This window comes from Triticum aestivum, chromosome 4B, assembly GCF_018294505.1.
Source record: "Triticum aestivum cultivar Chinese Spring chromosome 4B, IWGSC CS RefSeq v2.1, whole genome shotgun sequence".
Classification (NCBI taxonomy): Eukaryota; Viridiplantae; Streptophyta; class Magnoliopsida; order Poales; family Poaceae; genus Triticum; species Triticum aestivum.
The window spans coordinates 544,967,557-544,977,875 of NC_057804.1; positions in this window are offsets into that span (position 1 = coordinate 544,967,557).

Consider the following 10,319-nt stretch of genomic DNA (forward strand, 5'->3'; position numbering starts at 1 on the left):
AATAACCGCGATGCCATGGGCCGGATGCTATGTGGGCCATTGAGCTCCTCGTGTTCGACATCATAGACAAACCATGGCGGGCCATTAAGCCGCAAGTACTGGCTGACTTCGTCGCCGAATGGACAGAAGTCGAACTCCCTAAAGAGTACGGTGCATACTCCAATTGGATCATGCACTTTGACGGCTCTAAGATGTTGGCTGGTCTGGGAGCGGGCGTCGTCCTGACATCCCCCACCAGAGATACAATCCAATATGTACTCCAAATACTATACACAGACTCCAACAATGCAGCCGAATACGAGGCTCTGTTGCATGGTCTTTGGATGGCAGTCTCCATGGGCATCCAACGCCTAGAAGTGCGTGGGGATTCGAACCTCGCAATATCTCAAATAAATGGAGACTTTGACGCCAAGGACCCGAAAATGGTGGCTTACCACAATTCTGTCCTCAAGATGTCAGCTCGGTTTGAGGGGCTCGAATTCCATCATGTGGTCCGAGAAAACAATCAAGCGGTGGATATCCTTGCCCGCATTGGTGCTAAGTGCGACCCCGTCCCACCTAATATCTTCTTGGAAAGGTTGTTCAAGCCATCCATGGTGTGGCAAGGGGAGACCTGCAATACTAGTCCGGATCCGACCACAACCCCAGATCCCGAACACACTAACATAATCGGACGCTCCGCCACCAAAATAACACCTTCGGCCCATGTAATCATGGCCGCCATCGCCCCGTGGATAGAACCCTTCTTAGCCTACCTAAATAGGCAAGAACTCCCCGAGGACCAAAATGAGGCACGTTGCATTGTGCGGCGCTCTAAAGCCTACAAGGTCCATGAGGGATAGCTTTATAAGAAAAGCGCTACCGGAGTACTCCAAAGATTCATCTCCGAAGAGGAAGGGCGGCAGCCCTTGGCCGAAATTCACGCTGGACTCGGCGGCCACCATGTCGCAGCTCGGGCCCTTGTAAGTAAGGCCTTCAATAGAGGTTTCTACTGGCTGACAGCCCAAGCAGACGCACAGGACCTCGTCCAACATTGCGTCGGTTGCCAGCTTTTTGCAAATCAAAGCCATATGCCACCTACCGCTCTCCAAACAATCCCCATAACTTGGCCCTTTGCGGTCTGGGGGCTCGATATGGTTGGACCCCTTAAGGGAGGAAGCCATAAGACAAAACACCTATTGGTCATGGTAGATAAATTCACCAAGTGGATAGAGGCCAAAGCAGTTAAAACGGCCGAATCCGGACCAGTGATAGACTTCATCTCAGGGGTTGTACACCGTTACGGTGTCCCCCACAGCATCATCACCGATAATGGCTCCAACTTCACAGCCGACGAGGTGAAAACTTGGTGCGGCAACATGGGCATTAAGCTCGATTATGCCTCCGTCTATCATCCCCAAACAAACGGTCATGTCGAACGAGCAAATGGTCTTATTATGAGCGGCATCAAACCCAGACTAGTGCGATCCTTGAAGGAATCAGATACGCACTGGGTCGAGGAGCTCGACTCCATACTATGGGGATTGCGGACCACGCCGAATCGCACTATTGGATACACACCATTCTTCATGGTGTACGGCGCAGAGGCGGTATTGCCCTGCGATATCATTAATGACTCACCACGAGTGCGCATGTATGAAGAGAGAGAAGCCGAGCATGATCGGCAGGACAGTCTAGATGCCCTGGAGGAGGAGCGCGACGTTGCAAAAGCCCGTCCTACATTCTATCAGCAATAGGCTCAAAGGTATCAAAGCAGAGAAGTACGGGCCAAAACTTATAACGTTGGCGAACTCGTTCTACGCCTACCGGACAGGAAAAAGGACAAGCTCAAGCCCAAGTGGGAGGGTCCCTTCATCATTGATAAAGTTCTCACCACAGGAGCGTACCGCCTGCGTGATGCATCAGATAATAGACTCGAGCCGAACCCATGGAACGCGGCCAGACTCCGAAGATTCTATGCCTAGCACCGAACTATGTGTTCGTCTCCTTACCTCCGCTCTTTTTAAATTATATCCTCTCTCTTCCTTTCTTTATTTATTTATTTTCATGGCCATAAAAAGCTTGAAGTGTGACTCGACTACACAATCTTGACACACTATGCGCAATCACTATACCTGGGGGCTTCTTATACAGAAGCTTAATATAATTATCTTTCGGGCTTCATGCCCACTACATATGTGTCACTTATCCATATGTACCTTTTCTTCACCATCATATGCATCGATATGACTTAAGTTTTGGCCAAGCTAGGTTGCCTGGCTCCTGTGTTTATGCCCTACGTTCCCGTTAGTTCGGCTAGGGCATAAGGGGAGCACATCTGAGATTGTTACTGCCAGGTCTGCCGGATGTGTACCTCAGACTGGGTGAAGCCGAAAGCTAGTGTTCTTAAGGGAATATTCGATCGGTGAACAAAAGATGTTTCTTACCTATTACAATGTAAACCCCTAGATGTTTTATATCCTGCATCTCTGTTCGCAGTTCAGACATGCACATTAATGTATGTGTACCCAGGGAAAGGAACCCTTAATGGAACTATTCTTTCTGGAAGATGTTTCTTACTATCCATGTAATATAACATAGCTAGTTGGGTACTTGTCTGGTCAAGCACTTATGACCCCTACGCCTGGTTTCCACGAGTACCATGGTTTACATAACTGTGCGGGTATTCGGATACACTCCGGACTGTCGGGTCCGGAGGTTGAAGCGAAAAGGTCCGCCGTGACAAATGATTTACAATCCGGCTAGAGACAAAACATGTCAATTGAAGTACACAGTCACTTAGACTGGCTAAATTCTTCTTCTATACCATCCAACAGGCTGTCTAACATACAATCCTGTTGGGAATACTTTGCGGCTAATCCTACCTGGTCATATACTAGACTAACGGGAATCCCTTTCCCATCCGACCCTACAGGTCCAACCCGGGCCATGTGATTCGGATCAATCTTGGTGTATCGTGTTTTCACCATGGCCCAGGCTTCCCTCGCACCTTGACGGCAGGCCGATATCTTCCATAATCGAAAGCACCACCGCGCACGCTTGAGCATCTCTACAAGCTCCCCATGCCTCCTGGCAGGGACGCGGATGGCCACAAGGCCTGTGCAATACCCTGCATCACCGGCCGAACTTGTTCGTGCAGTTGTGAAAGCTTTTGCAGAAGATCGCCTGCGGATCCGGGCATCTCCTCTTTGGGACGACCTGTCAGCATGCCTACATACATAAATCTGTTAGCCCGCTTCTTCGCCGAACTGTGTAAAGGTTCGTCGCATCGAAGCCTCTTGTTCTCCTTCATGGAGTCAGCAAGCTAGGCCCGAACATTTTCCAGTTCAACGCCCAGCTGGGTATTGGCATCCTGGAGATCATTTTTCTCTCGCCTAGCCCGCGTAAGCACACGCTTGCCAGCCTCTAGCTATCGTTGAGCATGTTGCTCATCTTCTTGTGCGATCTCCGGATTCACTCCGGGATTGTCTACAGAATCTATTGTTAGATTTGGAAACATGCCGAATACCAACTGGTACACGTAATTACGTTCCTTTTGATCAAAACAAGTATTACCCGATGAGGCCTTCTTGGATTCCTCCATTCCGGCAACTGTGGTCCTTAGCTGGGCTTTGCTCTCCTCCAGCTCTTGAGACAAATGGGTATTCTTCTCTGTAAGAACCTGTGCATACAATGATCCTTAAATCAGTTGTGCCAACTGTTTCAAGTCTCAGGGGCTACTGATATACATAATTATCAGATTTTTCTTACCCGTATATCCTTTAAATATTGGTATGTGGCTCTAGCAAGCCCACCTTGAGCAGCTCGGATGTACGCGTCTCCTCAGTTGAAGGCATTGAATGCCTCTTCGGATAAATTAGGGTCGCGGAGTATGGCCCGTCGGCGCCTGTGATTCATAACGCTATCCACTTCGGAATTTGTAGCGGATATTCTATCCGCATCCTCTATAGGAGGACCATCCGGCGTTGTCCCCGCGTTAGCCTCCGCCCTTGAGTCCGGCTCTGGAGTCCGGCTGGTGGAGGCGTGGCCGGTAGGATCTCCGGACACAGTCCGGCGGGCACTTTTTCTGCCAAGGGACAATGGACATTGTTATATTTTAAAGACGATAATCACGGAGCAGGTTTATTATCATACCTCTGCGATGGTGTCTCGGTCCTGACCGCCTTCCTTTTAAGCCTACCCAGCTTTGGTGCCCCCCTTGGCGAGTCACCGCGGGTTCGACGCGGTGCCCTGATGGCCTTCCCTATAAGGCACAATACATGTGTGGTGGGTAAAGCGTAAAGAAGGGATCCTTCTCAGAAGTTAGGACTCTGGTTTTACTTAAATGTGACGCAGGGAGTAGGCCAGGATAATCGGCTATGATGGCCACCAAGGTACCGTCATAGCTTGCCTGGTAAAACGTCATGTCGACGAGCTCCACAAATATGTCCGGATCTTCTTCAAGTCCGGGGTCGAGGGCCCGTTTGTGGTCCTCTGGCTATGGAGGTGGGCTGTGGACCTCCCTCTCGGCTTTTCGCAGTTCCTGCTAAGAATCAGCAAGGTAAATATCTGTGATGAAAGGATGCAAAAATGAATAGAGTTGAGTAAAAGATAACAGCTCGCCCAGCTTGGGGGCTTGTACATGGAAAATCCATCCCGTGGCTTGATGCGGATAAACTCCTCTTCTTCTCCTTTGTACAAATCTGACAATATTTTTGCTAGGGCCGTGGCGGAGTCCGGACATTTCCGACCGCAGCGGGTGGTATCGTCCTCTCCATTAAAGTGCCACATGGGATGCCCCCGATATTGGAGTGGCTGCACTCCCCGCATTATGCATATTGACATAACCTCGATTATTGTCAATCCAGATTTGGCCAGCGTTTTTATTCTGCCCATCATATAAAGGACCTCTCTGTTATCTTCCTCCTGGGGGCTCCGGCGACGCCAGCTGCGGCGTTTCTTCAGTGGGGCATTGGCAAACTCAGGAAGGCCTATCTGGATAGGGTCCGGAAGGGGGACGTCCTCTATATAAAACCACTCCGAGGGCAAGTCTTCGGATGTATTCTTCAGAGTGCCAGATAGGTATCCGGTTCCGGCACTGCGCCATACTTCGGCTCCGCCAACTTGGTATATTGATCCCTCCTGATTGCGAGGGACGAGGCAGAATAGCCTCTTCCATAGCTCGAAATGAGCTTCGCAGCCCAGAAATAGCTCACAAAGGGCTACATAACCTGCAATGTTCAGTATGGAGGCAGGAGTGAAGTTATGCAGCTGGAGGCCGTAATACTCCAGGAGCCCGCGGAGGAACGGATGGATTGGAAATCCGAGGCCCCTCGGCAAGTAAGGGACAAGGCATACACGTTCCCCCCTGGATGGGTTGGGGAAACTCTTTGCTTGCTCCCCGCCATCATAAGTGGCTAGTCCGGCTCGGACGGGGACGAGATATGCTGGCGGGAAAAACCCCTGGGTCTGCAACTCCACCAACCGGCCATGGGATATGGTGCACTTCACCCAATCACCTGGCTTAGCGTTGTGGGAGCGAGAGGAGGAGCTGCGGGGGCCGACCATGATGGGATGGTTTTTTCGGGCGCGTTCTAATGAATCCTCGCTTGGGGAAGATGGTGTGATTTGGATCTGAGGATCCCCGTCTCTTTAATAGACGATTTACTAACATGGTCAGGGTGGAAAATGTAAAAATGCCCCGACTTCTCGCATTCGCTTGACATGTGGAGACTGCCATTATTAAAATAGAGAAGCCGAGGAGTGCAACATTAATGGGAAGCCGGACACTACTCGTTACAATAGGTACTCTGGATTTGGAGAAGAACCCGCCTTGCAATGTCGAAGACAATCTGTGCACCAGACTCATCGTCATTGAAGCCTGGTTCAGGGGCTACTGAGGGAGTCCTGGATTAGGGGGTCCTCGGACAGCCGAACTATGTCCTTGTGCCGGACTGTTGGAGTATGAAGATACAAGATTGAATACTTTGTTCCGTGTCCGGGTGGGACTCTCCTTGGCGTGGAAGGAAAGCTTGGCAATTCAGATATGTAGATCTCCTTCTCTATAACCGACTCTGTGTAACCCTAGCCCCCTCCGGTGTCTATATAAACCAGAGGGTTTAGTCCGTAGGACAGAAAACAATCATAATCATAGGCTAGCTTCTAGGGTTTAGCCTCTATGATCTCGTGGTAGATCAACTCTTGTAATACTCATATCATCAAGATCAATCAAGCAGGAAGTAGGGTATTACCTCCATAGAGAGGGCCCGAACCTGGGTAAACATCGTGTCGCCCGCCTCCTGTTACCATTAGCCTTAGACACACAGTTCGGGACCCCTACCTGAGATCTGCTGGTTTTGACACCGACACCGACCTGTTGACAGCATCGATATGCGGCACAACACGAATAAATAGTTGCACCAAACTAAAATAACTATCGGACTTGGCTCCTTCGGCCAAAGGTGGTCCACGACGGCCTTCATGGCAAGTCCGGATAACCTATGGGGCTCGGCCCATTCATCCATTTGCTCATTCAACAGCAGCGGACGCCTTGGAGCACTGAACTACGACCAGAACAATCTTTCCACATCATGATCTTCTTGATCTTTGAAATACCCAGTCGCGTCAGCTGCACTCTTTGCTAAATCCAAGTATGCATCTGCAGAACTCCACAATTGATCAAGAGGGGCATACTTCGGATCGCCAAACTTTGTTCGCAATAAAAAGGGCTTCCCAGCCGCGATATCACCGGCTTGCCAAAGCTCCTCCCGCGCCGCTCTGATTTCAGAGCGAGTTTCTTTTGCCGCTTGCAAGGCCTTCTTTAGGTCAGCCGTCTTTTTTTGGTTTTCCTTTTCGAGAAGCTCATTTTTGCAGCTCAAGAGCCATGTTGGCTATTTTATCCTCACTCTGACGATGAGCAGCATGTTCGGCTTTTTATTCTTTGGCTGCCTTCAGGGCGGCCGCATCACTCCCCTAGCTTGCTCCTTGGCCTGGGCAAGTTCTGCCCGAAGGGTCTCCACGATGGCAGCTCCATCTGCCGTCAAAGCATACTATAAATACTAGCATCATGCTCTTATTAATATTTGTTGACCACCAAAATATACATACACTGTGCCTCGTCAAGCCGCTTGTTCACAAGCTGATGTCCGCATCCGCCACGTCAAGTTGCTACCTCAATTCGGCAAATTCAGCAGTCCGGTCAGTCGCCAGATCTACAGCCGCCTGCGCACAAAAGCAGTGCTATCATTACCTGAGACTATGATCCTTTGCTCGCCTCGTCTGAATGGCAACTAGAGTCTCAGGGGCTACTATCTATACAAAGTACACCTTGCGTGTGCGGTACAGTCAAAAAAAATATATATCACTTTGCGTACCTCAAAGCCTCTTAACAGGCTCGTAAAAGCTTCACTCAACTAGCTTTTTGCGGATGAAATCCTCTCAACCATCGTACCCATTAAGGTACGATGTGCCTCTGAGATAGCCGCTTGCTCCAGAAGACCCATCAATGTGTCCGGCTGTACACCGGACAATCTCGGGCTTTTGCTGTTGGTCTCCTTAGGAGCCGAGAACTCCGGACTTCGGGCATCCGAAGAGTTACCTTTTGGCCTTTGTGGATCAGGAGAGATCCTCCAGGACGACACCTCAGGGTTGTCTGCCTCATGAGGCGGGGAAGCAGGAGGAGGCATTTCGCTCTCCATCATCTCCGGAAGAAGATCCCCCGAGGACGAACATTGTTGAGAAGGGCTATGAGCCGGACTGCAAAACATATGTCTCGGTTGTTATTCTCAGGAAAAGAGCGGGGCATGCTTACTAAAGTTCCTTTGTTCACTTACAGCTCAGTCGACGGCTGGCCCCCTTGTGGGCGTTGTGTGGTAAGGATGCCCTCCGGGGCAGGGCCCCCTGGTGAAGGTTTCTTCCTCATTTGGAAACCATCGTTTCCAAGTCTTCAGGGGCGGTCCTTTTCTTCCTGTGGGGAGAGGGGATTCTAGATTCTCCTCCCCGATCATCCTCCAACACGGGGGGCACTAATTCCCCCGGTTGGGATGCGTAATGTACCTCCAGCATGAAGCCTTCTTTTGGCTTCCCTATCCCTCCCCTCGTCCTCCCCTGATGGCACTTGATAAGGTGCGCGAGCTAGCATCCTGGTTAGTACAGGATATGGCGAGCCTTCAGGAAGATGGGCTGAACACCTGATCCTCTCCGCCTTTCTTATCCAGTCCTGGCCAAGGGTTGTTTTTTCATAATAATGTTGTGACAAATATAATGACATTTTGTTCGGTCGCGGAGTTACTTACTTGGGTATCTGGATGGTTGCAGTTGAGACCCGCATCCTCTATTGTGTCCGGACACTTTATTCGTGATCTGAAGGATAATCGATACATCCCTTCGAGCGTCATGCCGAAGAAGTGTTGAATGGTTCGCGGTCCTTCCGGGTTGAACTCCCACATACGGAGAGATCGACATTGGCATGGCAGGACCCGATAAACTAACATGGCTTGAATTACTTTGACGAGACTGATATCCCTCTTGAGGAGATCTCGGATGCGGCTTTGCAATGTCAGCACGTCATTAACCGGTCCCTAGTCCAGCCCCTTATTGACCCATGATGCAAGCTGTGGCGGAGGGGCAAAGCGGAAGGCCGGGGCAGCTGCCCACTTTGTACCTCGGGGTGCTGTGATATAAAACCACTCCCATTGCCATAGGTTGGACACCTCCTGGAAGGAACCCTCTGGCCATAAGGTGTCGGCACCTTTTCTTATTATAGTGCCTCCACACTCTGCGTGTCGCCGGTCGATCATCTTTGGCTTCACATTGAAGGTCTTGAGCCATAAGCCGAAGTGTGGGGTAATGCGGAGGAAGGCCTCACACACGATGATAAACGACGAGATGTGCAGGAAAGAATCTGGAGCTATATCATGAAAATCCATCCCGTAACAGAACATGAGCCCTCTAACGAAGGGATGAAGACCTAAGCCTAGCCCTCGGATGAAGTCGGAGATGAATACAACGCTCTCGTTGGGTTTGGGAGTAGGAACAACCTGCTGATACATCTCCAACATATCTATAATTTTTTATTGCTCCATGCTACTTTATCTATTGTTTTGGACTATAATGGGCTTTATTTTCCACTTTTATATTATTTTTGGGACTAACCTATTAACCGGAGGCCCAGCCCAGAATTGCTGTTTTTTGCCTATTTCAGTGTTTCGAAGAAACGGAATATCAAACGGAGTCCAAACGGAATGAAACCTTCGGGAACGTGATCTTCTCACCGAATGTGATCCAGGAGACTTGGACTCTACTCCAAGAAGTGCCAGAGGCAGTCACGAGGGTGGGGGGCGCGCCCTCCCCCTGGGCGCGCCCCCTACCTCGTGGGCCCCCTGACGCTCCACCGACGTACTCCTTCCTCCTATATATACCTACGTACCCCCAACAGATCGGGGATGGAGCCAAAAACCTAATTCCACTGCCGCAACTTCCTGTATCCACGAGATCCCATCTTGGGGCCTGTTCCGGAGCTCCGCCGGAGGGGGCATCTACCATGGAGGGCTTCTACATCATCACCATAGCCCCTCCGATGAAGTGTGGGTAGTTTACTTCAGACCTTCGGGTCCATAGTTAGTAGCTAGATGGCTTCTTCTCTCTTTTTGGATCTCAATACAATGTTCTCCCCCTCTCTCGTGGAGATCTATTCGATGTAATCTTCTTTTTGCGTTGTGTTTGTTGAGACCGATGAATTGCGGGTTTATGATCAAGCTTATCTATGGAAAATATTTGATTCTTCTCTAAATTCTTTTATGTATGATTAAGTTATCTTTGCAAGTCTCTTCGAATTATCCGTTTGGTTTGGCCAACTAGATTGGTAGTTCTTGCAATGGGATAAGTGCTTAGCTTTGGGTTCAATCTTGCGGTGACCTTACCCAGTGACAGAAAGGGTTGCAAGGCACGTATTGTATTGTTGCCATCGAGGATAACAAGATGGGGTATTTATCATATTGCATGAATTTATTCCTCTACATCATGTCATCTTGCTTAAGGCGTTACTCTGTTTTTAACTTAATACTCTAGATGCATGCTGGATAGTGGTCGATGAGTGGAGTAATAGTAGTAGATGCAGAATCGTTTCGGTCTACTTGTCACGGACGTGATGCCTATATACATGATCATTGCCTGGATAACCTCATAACTATGCTCAATTCTGTCAATTGCTCAACAGTAATTTGTTCACCCACCGTAGAATACTTATGCTCTTGAGAGAAGCCACTAGTGAAACCTATGGCCCCCGGGTCTATTCTCATTATATCAATCTCCATCACTTTATTTACTTGCTTTTGCTTTTA